Source organism: Dipodomys merriami, unplaced genomic scaffold (genome assembly GCF_024711535.1).
Source record: "Dipodomys merriami isolate MVZ:Mamm:240054 unplaced genomic scaffold, mDipMer1.0.p SCAF_303, whole genome shotgun sequence".
Classification (NCBI taxonomy): domain Eukaryota; kingdom Metazoa; phylum Chordata; class Mammalia; order Rodentia; family Heteromyidae; genus Dipodomys; species Dipodomys merriami.
Window position 1 is genome coordinate 789686 of NW_027204527.1, and position 9855 is coordinate 799540.

Sequence of the window (9855 nt, forward strand, 5' to 3'; positions counted from 1 at the left end):
ACACACACACACACACACACACACACACACACACACACACACACACACACTCATCTCTAAACAATGTAGTATAGAATATGAGTCAAATTTTACATGATTTGTGAGTCTGTGGGTTGAGGATATCTTGGATTCATTTGCAGGCTTTACACATATTCTGCAGAGAAAGCCAATAGAACCTTTGTTCAAGGTATGTTTTTGCTCTCATCCTATAGTATTTTTGCAGAAAAAATATCTGTACTTGATTCCAGTGCCCTGCATCTTGTATATACATTTTTTCTAATTTGGGAAGGGGAAGGAAATAACAAAATGCTGAAGTAAGGAAAGAGCTTGACCCATTGTAACAATGAGATGTACAAGACACTATGTTAAAAATGAACTTTACAACTTTGGAAGGGGGTGGGAGGAGTTGTGGAATTGGGGAGGGAAGGGATGGTAGGGGCAAAAACAAAGGAGGGGGTAACAATTCTGGTTAGGAAATGTACTCACTACCTTATTCATGTAACTGTAACCCCTCCGTACAATATTTTTACAATAAAAACATATAAAAAGAATATGTTGGTAGCTAATTTAAAACTGTCCAAGCTGACTGCATTGTCTGTGGTTGTGTAAACTTGTTCAAGCACTTTGTAAAGTAGTATGGAGGTTCCTCAAAAGACTCCACATAGAGCTCCCCTTTGACTCAATTTGGGACATTTACCCGAATGATCAGAAACAAGACCATACTAAAGCTATCAACACAACTATGTTTATTGCAGCATTATTTACCATAGCTAAGATATGGAACCAACACTGATGCTCCTCAGTAGATGAATGGATCAAGAAAATGTGGTATATATACACAATGGAATTCTATGCCTCCATCAGAAAGAATGGCATTGCCCCATTTGTGAGGAAATGGACAGACTTGGAAAAAATTATATTAAGTGAAGTAAGCCAGGCCCAAAGAAACATAGGTCCCATGGTTTCCCTAATTTGCAATAACCAGTGTATGTATTGAGTCAAGCAGAAAAAGACAGATAAGTTGAAGTTAGGCAAAATGGACCTCAAGATAAGGACTGAAGTGTTTTTTCTTGCTTTCTATTGCTTCTAATGTTTTATAAAGTGATTTTTTTTTCGGTTGTGGGGCATGAACTCTGGGCCTGGGCATTGTCTCTGAGCTCTTCAGCTCAAGGCTAGTGCTCTACTTATTTAGCCACAGTGCTACTTCCAGCTTTTTCTGTTTATGTGGTACTGAGGAATTGAACCCAGGGCCTCCTGCATTCAAGGCAAGAACTCTAACACTGAGCGACCTTCCCAGCCCAGGGTGATATATTGTTGTTGTTGTTGTTGTTGTTGCTTGGTGTGTCCCTTCCCCACCGTATAACTCCTGTTTTCACTGTAGTTAATGTTGGTATAATTTGTGGAGGGGAAGGGAAAAACAAATTGTTTAAATAGGAACCCATTACAACAATGAAATGTACAAGACATTAAGTTGAAAAATGAAATTTACAACTTTGGGGAGGAGTCGGGGGACTAGATGGGGGAGAGGGGGTGTCGCAGCAGGGATGGCAAAGGGAAACAAAGGAGTAGGCAACAATGCTTGATAAGAAATGTGCTCATGGTAGGACGAGGCCAGGCACGCCGAGCACAGCCAGGTTACAATCTGACTGGCTAGCCAGTCTGGAGCACCTGGGCCTCCAAGGGTAGGATCCTGGTTGCTTGTGTCCTGCTTGACAATTTACCTCTCTCCAGCTCTCTCCAGTTATGTCATGGTCCCCCAAACCCGGGGACCAGGAACCTGGTTTACTTGGTAAAAGGCGCCGTTGGCTTGCCCCACGGCCTGCCCCTCTGCTCCCCCCACACACACACAACCGGACTCGAACCTTGGGTATTTCAGGCCACTCCTCTGTAGCTGGAGACCTGACGGGCAGCCTCTGGGAGAAGCAGGCCCAAACCTTGTAGGCCCTCCTGCCCCAGGGACGCGAGGAGGATGAGCTGGCTCTTTCCCCTGACCAAGAGCGCCTCCTTCTCCACAGCAGGGTCCCTGGTGGTGGCCTCACCAGCCTCCAACAGCAGAAGCAGTGCTTGATCGAGTCCCTCCGGAACTCCCACTCCAGTATAGCTGAAATACAGAAAGATGTGGAATACAGATTGCCCTTCACTGTAAACAACTTGACAATTAACATTAATATAGTACTTCCTCCACAGTTTCCTCAGGAAAAACCAGCAATCAGTGTTTATCCACCAATCTGACATCCTTTAATGGATAAACATGGAATATATGTTACCTCTCAATTAGTAAGCAATTTTACAATACACTCAGATCTTGGAAAGATTAGCCAGAGTCTGTTGGATGAGTTTTGGAAGAATTCTCCTGTTTTAGCTCCCACTTCAACAGCATTTCCATACCTGTATAGTAACCCAGGTGGGCTGCCTCCTTATGCTTCTTAGGGTTTTCCATTTCTTCCTGCATATCCTCCTCAAGAAGCTAACAGAACATAACTTCTTTGTTACTGACACGGCTTCTTCTTCAACAAGTTATACAACAGCCAAGTCTGCTGCTCCTACATTTGGTGTCCTTTCAAGTCTGCCATTGCCTATTCCCACAATGGAAACTTCAACACCGATAAGCCAAAATGGTTTTGGGTACAAGATGCCAGATGTCCCTGATGCATTTCCAGAACTCTCAGAATTGTGTCACAACTCACAGATATGAATGAACAAGAGGAAGTATTACTAGAACAGTTTCTGAGTTTACCTCAACTAAAACAAATTATTAATGACAAGGGTGATTTAGTAAAAAGTATTGAGGAATTAGCAAGAAAACTCTCCTCTTGGAGCCCAGTTTGGAAGCCAAAAGGCAAACTGTTTTAGATAAGTATGAGTTACTTACACAAATGAAATCTACGTTTGAAAAGAAGAGGCAGAGACAACATGAACTGAGTGAGAGTTGTAGTGCAAGTGCCCTACAGGCAAGATGGAAAGTCGCTGCACATGAAGCTGAGGAAGAATCTGATAATATTGCTGAAGATTTCTCGGAGGGAAAAACTGAAATAGATGATTTTCTCAGTAGCTTCATGGAAAAAAGAACAGTTTGCCACTGTAGAAGAGCCAAGGAAGAGAAACTTAAACAAGTGATAGCAATGCACAGCCAACTTCATGGTCCATTACAGATTTTCCTGAAAACATGGACCGCCAAGAGAGAAATGAGACATAAAACTAAGTACATTATTTTAGATTTAAGGTTTGTAAGTTGGCATTTCATTGAAATGGCTGAATTCAGATGTACTCTACATTGTTTAAAGAACTGAGATTGTTTTTTATATAGATTAGAATGATTATGATCTTTGCTTGGAAAATTTTTCTGCAGTATTTGCACTAAAAACGCCTATTTATCATTGATAAATCCTGTCCTTTTAAAATTTCACTGCTATTCTTATAATTAAATACCTTATGCATGTGATTTTAGTTTTAATATTTTATGAAAAGTACTTAATCTTGTACTTTTAATTTGAAACTGCCTCATTTCTTTATCAAGAATGATATCTTCTTTAGATTATTTTCCTCTCAGTAATTTTTAAGTACTTTCAGCTATGGAAAGATACCCACACCCTCTCTTTTTCTTTCTTTTTGAATAAAACTTTCAAAAGCAATTTGTTTTTAAATATTCATAATACCAGAAAATATCAAACCTGCCAATGTGCCAGATATATACCTATAACATATAAATATACCTATTATATATATATATATATATATATATATATATATATATATATATATATATACCTTTAGTAAATAAAAAAATTCAAAAAATGTCTTAATTACATTGCTCATGTAATTGTAACCCCTCTGTATGGTATTTTCACAGTAATAAAACTTTTAAAAAATTAATTTAAAAAAATTTAAAAAATATCTCTATGGAAACCTAATCACCTTTTTAATCCTTTCACAAGTCCTCTAAACTGAATGATATATTTTACATGTTACTCTGCTACCCCTGCATATATTTTATTGTCCTAAGGAAACTCTTTAAAAGATAGTCTATTGATTGATATTTTGTGTGTCAACTTCCCAAAATATGTTCTGCCCTCAATCCAACTAAAAAATTCTCATCTTCATCTTCCTTTTTGAAAAGTGAACACCTGTCATTTAGATAAGAATCAATACATGATTTCATTCACCAGATATTCAAACTGTCATCTCAGTTGTCAGGAATAATAGAGTTCAATCAATATACTCATTTATTCTATATCAAACTCTTTGATACATTCTCATGGCATTGATAACAAAACCAAGCATCAACATATATGACTTTATTTCATCTCATGTTCTCTCTGGAATGTTTAGAAAATTGTCTCTTAAATGTACAGCCACAGAGTAGCTATATTTAGTTGATTAATAAATTATTTTATTTACTAATCTATTTATTTCAGTAATGGGACTTGAACTCAGGGACTCAGTGTTATTGTTCCTTAAATTTTATGCTCATGGCTAGTGCTTTACCATTGCAGCCACATAAGAGTCTTACAGATTTACATGCCTGTGTGGGAATCGAGTCATGATCTGAGATGTCAGCCTCCTGAGTGGCTAGGACTACAGGTATGAGCCACCAGTGCCCAGTTTTATACTTAGTTTATTTTAAATTAGATTTATTCAGAAAGGCATCTAAGCGAAAATGCTATTTTTAATATTTTAAGATCCAAACTACCTCCAGAGTCCTCTCCTCATTGTTGATGGACTCATTTGCCCAGGGATGACTATTATTTGGGTCCTTATAAGAAATTTATGACAACATGTGAAAAGAAACAAATTTGTAATTTTATACTGGAAAGTCAGAGTCTAATTTGCAGGACTAAACATAGTGAATACTCTCCAGCTGTGAACGCGTGAAAACTATAGACAAGGATGATCAAGAATGGCCTCAGCTAGGATTCTAACCAGTGAATTCGAGGCTAGGAACCAGGGCAAATACAAGGCTTCATGGTTCAAATTTGATAATGAACTCTAAGGGGAGCAATGGACAATCAGCCTCATCTAAAAGACTAGCTGGGAGTGGGATTCTGCAGACGTTGTTGGTCATGAGCTTTTCCAACCTAATAGGGATTGAGATTTATTTACACATAATCTCTCCAGAAGAGGTCACTAACACCATGACTGTCCATTCATTGAATTGTGTCACACTAAACAATGTCATTTCATCAAAAGTGATTTAGAATTACCAAGATCATCTTGAAAGACATTTAAGATGACTCCTTTCTTTATTCCTTCTGAAAAACTTTGATGGATGAATCTGGGAAGATGAAGGACAAAATTCACTCACTTTTGAGGCTGGGAAGGTGGCTCAGAGTGGTCGAGTACTTGCCTCCAATACATGAGGCCCTGGGTTGGATTCCTCAGCACCATATAAACAGTAAAAACAACAACAACAACAACAACAAAAACAAAGGCCAGAAGTGGCACTGTGGCTCTAGTGGTAGTGTTCTAGCCTTGAGCTGAAGAGCTCAATGACAGTAACCAGGCCTAGAGTTCAAGCCCCACAACACACAAAGAAAAAAAAATCACTTTTTTTTGTTATTGTTCTCTTATGCCCGACAATGTTTTCTTCTCATAAGAATTTTGTTGAATATGAGATTCTAAACTTCTCTTTCTGTTTTAGTTTTGCTCTATTTTGTTATGTCTTTCTTCCATACTTTAAATATTCTCCTCCATTTAATTGTTGCTTGGAAAAATATAGAAGATTTTGATAAAATCTTTATCTTTGTCCCTCTGAAGTAAGGCTCCACTATGTGTGATTTTTCTTTCTTTTTTTAAATTTAATTTAATTTTATTGTAAAGGTGATGCAAAGAGGCTTTATAATTCCATAAGTAAGGTAGTGAGTTCATTTCTTGTCAAGCATTTTTACCCCTCCCTCATTTTTTCTTCCACTTTCCCTCTGACTCACCACAGCTAAGAGACATTGTGTTAGAACCAGACAGTCTTTCTTTTTCTCTTAAAAATATATTTTATTATTACTGTTCAGCTAATACACAGATGTATTGTACAGGTAATGTTATAATTATGTAAGTCAGATAATAAATGTATTTCCTTTTGAACTCTGCCACCCATTCCTTTGCTCTCTCCCAGTTTTTCTCTCCCATCCCTACTCACAGTTTCAGTTTAATTTAAATTTAAATTTTATTGTCCAGGTGTTGTACCTAGGGGTTACAGTCACATAAGTAAGTTAGTTAGTATATTTCTTGCTAACTTTTTACTCCTGCCTTCATTTTTCTCCTGCTTTCCCTTCCCCCAAGCCCTCCCCCAAAGTTGTACAGAACATTTCCAACATACGGTTTTGTGAGTATCACGGTTGAATTGGTTCTCATCTTTGTCCTTTGACTCACCATTTTTGTTACCCTTCCCTAATTGATATAAACATTTATACAATACCCAGGGTACCAAAATCAAATACAGTGACAACAGGAATTATACCATAGGGGAAAGTACATGTAAAAGAAACAAAAAAAAAATCCACATAGTACATTAAAAAAACAACAACAACAAAGAAAAACCTCCTGTGCCCATATCTTGGGATTCATTTTTCTTAGCATCATCTTATATGATCATATGTACATAGCTATTGAGCTATTCTGTTCATCTGCTAAGATTATCCTAGATGTATACTATTTATTACACATAAGGGAAACCATGGGACCTATGTTCTTTTGGGTCTGGCTTATTTCACTTAATATGATTTTTTTCCAAGTCCTTCCAAATGGGACCGTGTCATTCTTTCTGATAGAAGCATTGAATTCATATATATCTTCTTTTTGGTTGGTCATGGGGCTTGAACTCTGGGCCTGAGCACTGTTCCTTAGCTCTTCAGCTCAAGGCTAGAGCTCTACCACTTGAACTACATGCCACTTCTGGTTTCTCTGTTGATTTATTGGAGATAAGAGTGTCAAGGACTTTCCTGCCCAGGCTGGCTTTGAACTCAATCCTCAGATCTCAGCTTCCTGAGTAGCTAGGATTATAAGCATGAGCCACCGGCACCCAGCATATATCACATTTTCTTGATCTATTCATCTATTGAGGGACAGTCAGTTCATTTTCTACATACTGTCTAATGAATACCACTGCTGCATTTGTTCTCCCTTTGTCCCACCTTTTCTGTGCCCCCCCATCCTTCAAATGACAAATAAAGGAAAATAACAAAAACAGCAGCACCAACACCAAAAATCTCATTTCCATCTCTTGGAATTCATTTCTTTAAATATTATTTTATAAGAACATGTGCACATAGTGATTGTTCCTTTTTGATATGCTGCTATGAATATCTGCCAATGGTCTCACTGTGTGGTGGGTAACTTTTTTATTTCTGCTGTTGGTGTTCTGCCATTAAAATATGATTTTTTAAAATATTTTGCTTTGTTTTCTGTAAGCTTCTGGAATTTCATATAAATTTTGTTTAATTTTCAACTATTATCATTTGATCAGCTGTTCTGGCCTTTGTATTCTTGTTTCTCTGGTATTCATTATACATATATGATACCTTCAATAATTATCACATAGATGCTGAATATTTTATTTCTTTTAATTCATTCCTTTTTCTATCTCCTCAATTTCAGATTGGTAACTGTCTATTGAAAAGTCTTTAAGCTCACTGATTTCATATGTATTTTTCCCACTACACTGATGAGTTCATCAAAGTCTTTTGTTTTCTGTTTTATACTAATATCGTCAGTGATATTTTAAAAATTCTTTCTAATGTTACTGTCTCTCTCCTTACCTGTATGTTTAATTCATGATGTCCAATTTGTTCACTCCATGTAGTAATTATGATTATATAATTCTTTGAAATTGTCAGTCTGAAAATTGTTATATTGGATTAAAAATTCATACATATTTTCTGAACCTGGCTCTTAGTGTCTCTTAAATTTTTGTAAAAAGACAAATACATCAAGTACATAGAATACAAGTAAAAAACGCCAGTAGTATGAAGATTTATATTTATATGGCTGGGCATTAAGATCTATTTCATCTTTGCTGTACTTGTAGGTATTAAAAGTTCTTTACTTTTTATATTCTTGTTTTATTTATTCCCCCCTGCTGGATTTGGGGAAAATAAAACACCTTGCTGTTATATAGCCTTTGCTATATCACCATCAATCACTTATACCCAAACCCTGTGGTAGGTTTGAAAGGTATCTGTAAAGATATTTGCTTTGTATTTTATACCTAAGTTTCTCTTGCTTTCCGTTTCCCTCTGTTTTCTCCATCCCAGAACCATCACCCCAGTCTCTCTCTTTCTCTTTCTCTCTCTTCCTCTCTGTCTTCCTTTCTCCTCCAAAATTTTCAGTTTTGACTTTCCTAATACATGACAGAAAGGCAAGAAGAGGCTGGGGTTTCAAACAATCCTTTCCCTATTTCAAATCACACAATAGTGGCACCGTTTTTCTTAACCAGAAGCCCATTCTTGCCAAGAACAAGATATTTTGGGAGCATCTCTTTTCCTCGGATGTCAGAAATTATTAAAATCTGAGCATTGTGATGGGAACTTGTCAAAACTCTTACAGGTAAATTTCATAGAAATATATCTTCATTACTCCCACTAAAGAAGTTTCTCACCAAGTTGTAACTGAACCTACTTTTCACCCAGTGTCTAGCAAATTAAAGATGTTATTGTGTGTGAGAGGAAACTGAGTTGATTTGAACATGGATTACCCCAACCTATCTTTGTGTTAACAATCCACCCCAAATGTATTATCATGCACTGGAGTTAATAATATATGCAATTTATAAGGATTAACTGCAAAGGCATTGAAAATCTGAAAATGAATCTGATTTTTAGATTTAAAGGCAATTTCTAGCATATTAAACCTGTGCATGTTCTTAAACATCATAAACAAATGAAGCATTCTACATACTCACGATACATGTATGAGTGATATGGGGGCAATATTGAAGTAGACACAAGCTCACAGGAATGAGAAAATATCATCATATTATCCAAATTACACAATGAACACTGTGGTAGCTATCTACCCACATATTCTAATAACAATATCAGAGGAACTTCATTAGGAAAGTCTTTTTTTATGTGGTGCTGACCAATCGAACCCAGGGCCACAGGCATGCAAGGCAAGCACTTTACCACTGAAAAAAAGAAAAAAGAAAAGTCTTTTTTATGAACTGATAAATTTAAATTTTCCCTTAAACTTGATGATGTTTTAACTCGTGGATCTACATTACTAAAAGTTGAAAAGTTATTAGCAAGCAGACCTACCTGATGTGACATTTTACAAATTTCTCTGCCAAAGTTTTCTATTCTTTGTTATAATTGACATCTTGCTGTGATTCCCATTACCCAGTGCAGAAGAAAGTCATTTGTGGATAAACGCAATAAAATATACTTATCGAATTTTGTTCCCCTTTTTTGAACCCAGAATTCATCATTATTGACTGGTGCATTATAAAATTAAACTAAAACTAGGCCACAGTGGGTCATGTTTTCATAATGCTATGTACTCAAAGGCAGATATATGGAGGAGGGAAGTTCAAAGCCTGTATAGGAATAAGACCGCATGACTCTCCATCTCTGATGAACTAGCAAAATGCTTGTGATGGTTCTAGCTATGAGCCTCAGCCATGAACAATAAGGCTGAGTCAATGTGATTTTTTCTAACGCATTTATAAGATTATTTCTTTGTTGCTTTTTATGTCCCTCCCCTACAGTATAATCCCAGCTTTCACTGTATTTGATGTGGGTATAATTTTTGGAGGGGAAGGTGAAAAATAAATCGTTTCCATAGGGATACAGGTGGAGTCATTGCAACAATGAGATGTACAAGTTGTTATGTTGAAAACGAAATTTACAACTTTTGGGCGGGGGGGGG

General features: G+C 36.7%; 1 pseudogene; it reads left to right on the plus strand.

Moving 5' to 3' along the window:
• The first annotated feature begins 1969 nt into the window (after nt 1-1969).
• LOC138840861 (vacuolar protein sorting-associated protein 37A pseudogene) lies at nt 1970-3290 on the plus strand (annotated as a pseudogene).
• Nucleotides 3291-9855: the final 6565 nt, after the last annotated feature.